A 3770-nucleotide genomic window follows, 5' to 3' on the forward strand; every position below is an offset into this window, starting at 1 on the left:
TTTTCTCTGAGTGTAGTATCTGCGTGACAATTACTTTCGTAATCACCGCTCTACGTCCTAAAAAAGGCTTTAAGTGGGGTTAATGTGTTTCTAGGTCCTCCTGGTACAAATCAGTCTCGGAATGCAGTGGCGCAGTTAATCACAACCAGCCAGGCAAATCCCAATAGTAGAATTGTGAACCAAGATTAGAGGGTCTTCACCGGGAAGACATCCTCCATCCTATCTTATGTTGCACTCAAATCCGGGTATAGGATTTCTCACCACAAGGGGGAATCAAGCCCTTTCCCGATACAGAATAAACAAGATAAACAAATATAAATGCAGCAAACACATGAAATGACACAGAGGTTAGGCAGGACCTCTCTTGTTTGAGGGGGAATTTGGCATCCCTAATTCCCCATTGGGGCTGGACCAGCAACAGGTCAACCATTGGTTTGGATGAAAAACCAAGGTTTTTTAACACTTATATCCCCAGCAGAGTCGCCATTTTTCTGTGGTGTCGTTTTTTTTTACCTCCCCGTTTCACTTGGGAGGACGACACGCTAGACCCTTCACGCGAAAATTGGAAGGAGAATGCGCCCGTGGTGGGATGAATTTTGTTTCAGTTCTTCCTACGATATCACACGAACTTTCTTATTGTCCTACAAGTAGGAAAGGGAAAAAAAGATCTCAACTAAACCCTAGGAGTTTGCTAAGTGAGGGGATTCACCTAGACTAGAAATTCTGGAGTCCGGGAGGTCGGTTATACATAGGGAAGAGTTTAAGCACCCTACATATCTGTAGTACTCTACAGGAACCTTCTCTGTGTCTAAATGTGTTTGTGCTGCTAATGATTATTGGGAAAGTTTCTCCTTTGTATTAGGAGAAGGAATTGAATTGAATAAAAGAAAGACAGACAGACAGACTGACTATTTTTGGTATTTTATTAGCTCGCTGAGATTCCTTGTGAACCTCATGCCTACATATCCCTAATGGAAGTCAGAGCTTAATGTAGTTCGGGGAACTAATTAATTATTAATTATTTTTGGGTGCCTTGCTTGAAGCTCAAGGTTGAAGCTTGAATTAAATCTCTGTTTACGGTAAAGAGACATGAAGTCATCTTTATAGAGAGGTATTTCTACTATTCCACCACAAACATTAAAAGAGTGACAGAATAACTGAATTCATTTCATTCAAGAGGGGGACCTTACTTGTGTATGTGCAAGTATACCAGTCAAATGCCTCTTAAATGAAAGAAAAATGCTCATCCAAATTAGGGAAAGTTACCACATGTCTGGGTTTTACTGCCAGCTCATGCCTTTCAAAATCCTAAATGGGAGACTTGATTAAAATGAAATGTAATGTTTGTTTGTTTGAATGTGGTGAGATAGAGGAAAGATCTCTCTATAGAGATAAGCTATGTCTATCTACTGTATAAAAGATTTGATTTTTTTTTAACTGGCTTGTATGAGGCCCAAGCTTGAGGCTTTTTGATTAATGTATTATTTATTGACTCTGGGAGATGACTCCTCTGGGGGTTAATTACAAGGAATCTTTGTATTCTGTACAAAGCCCAGAATTGAGGCTGACTCTTGCTAGAAAAAATATTATTTTCTGCCTTGTACAAAGCCCAAGGTTGTGGCTGACTGAGTATGAATGACTCTAATAGGGAAAAGATCCTAGATGTTAGGAATCTTTGACACATGAAGTATGGTCTATCTGCCTTGTACAAAGCCCAAGGTTGTGGCTACCTGAATGATGAAGGACTCACTGGGGAGACTCTATTATCTGGCTTGTACAATGCCCAAGGTTGAGGCTGACTATTAACAAGGGAGTTTTATTGTTTTGGGGCCTTGTATGAAGCCCAAGGTTGAGGCTAACTATTTTTTGTTGGATTTTGACCCCACTGAAGGATTTATTTATTAAAAGACTGATTTTTTGGAAGCTAACCCTTTCCAGGGGTTTTTGTTAAAATGAAAGAATGATTTGGAGGCTAACCCTTTCCAGGGGTTTTGTTAAAATGATTGGCAGAAAGATTATCTAGTGGAGACTTCTTGTTTAAAGCCCAAGATGAAGGCTGACTCTTGCTGAGGATAAGCAAACATGGATCCTAGACTCTGCTAAGGAAAATTGATGAAGATAAGGGTGACAGAGACTGTCCATGTCTCTCATTCCAAAAGGTGTACTCAATGTAAAATTGAGACAAACTTAGCTTGTTTAAAGTCTGGTTTAAATTGGAAGAAACTCACCAGGGTATGTTAAAAGGTGACTAAAGACCTGTTCCTATGTTTATAAGAAACCTGATGGGTCCTTGTATACAAGCTCAAGAGGAAGCTGGAAATGCTTTTAAGAAGCCTGTGGGTCCTTGTACAAAGCCCAAGAGGAGGCTAATCGAGGGTCATCGGGGGGTCCTTGTTATAGCACAAGAGAAAGCTATGTGGTTTTGAACTTATTTTGGCTTTAAGCAAATGGGTAAGAGGTTTCACCGGGAATAATTCCTCTTTGGGTGGATGTGTCCTATTTTTTGGATTCTAAGGTTTTTGCCAAGATGTTTCACCGGGAATAATTCATCTTGGGGGTTTTGAACTACAGATCTCTAATTAGGAAAGAGCCTTCACCGGGAAGACATTCTCAATCCTAGGCCATATTCCTATAATATATATATATATAGTTTAACTGTCCTAAGGTTTACACTCAGACGTAGTTCTAAACAAATATATGCACAGTTTATATTTGACAGTAATTTAAACAAAGACTGTAAATTGAAAGCTTGTAAAGCCTAACCTGGATGGAGTGGAGGCCTTTGAAGAAGTATGTACAAAGCCTCACCAACAGTTGATGGATAACAGTTGAATATATATATGATAAACAGTTAATGGTTTTTTGAAAACAGAAGAAGTGAAGATGGACATAGGTCACATAGGTATCTGAAGAGTTTCACCGGGAATAATGCCCTTCAAATACCAGAAGAATATTTTGAAAACAGAAAGAAGATTTTGTAAATACAGTTTTTGAAAACAAACTATGAAAAGAAAAAGGTGTTGGGACTTACACTCTATTAGAGGCCCACTTAAAAATGATTTATTGTTTATGAGAAACAGTTGAAAATGATTGAAATGATATAAGGTTTTGTTGTTTGAAAACATTAATCATCCGTTTAATTGGAGACTGAAAACAGTTTTGAACATTGACAAAAGTCAACTTAATTAAGGCAAAGATGAAATCTATATCTAATTAAGACCTAAATAATTAGGGTTTTATCATAAAATTATTCACAAAGTAATTAGGTTAAAACAAAATGAAAATATATATTTTCAAAGTATTTAAGAAAACACTTAAAACATACTATTTTAAACCTAATAAGAATATATGAAATAAATAATATTTTTATGATTTTTTTGATTATTCACAAAATAGATATATTAAATGACAAGTGTGTAAAAAATGAAATTAAAATGAATTAATTTGATAGGTTAAATAATTGTTTAAAGTTGTAAAGAAATCAAATGGAAAAACTGATAAAAAATATTGTTTTGTCACTACCAAGGCTTGAACCCACGCTCCCATGGTCACCACACAAAACAAAGCCAACTGAGCTACACGCTCAGTGTGACTAAAGAGGGATTCCAATTGGTTATATATAAAACACGCGCGTTAAAATGAAAAATAAAAACAAAAGGTCTGAGGGGGGATCGAACCCCAGACCTAAGGCATGAGAAAGTGAGAGGCGCTTGTAACCAAGTGAGCTGAACGTTTTAGTCGTTCAAAACACGCTTCCAATTGATTATATT

The sequence above is a fragment of the Vicia villosa genome, unplaced genomic scaffold (genome assembly GCF_029867415.1).
Source record: "Vicia villosa cultivar HV-30 ecotype Madison, WI unplaced genomic scaffold, Vvil1.0 ctg.001518F_1_1_3, whole genome shotgun sequence".
NCBI lineage: Eukaryota > Viridiplantae > Streptophyta > Magnoliopsida > Fabales > Fabaceae > Vicia > Vicia villosa.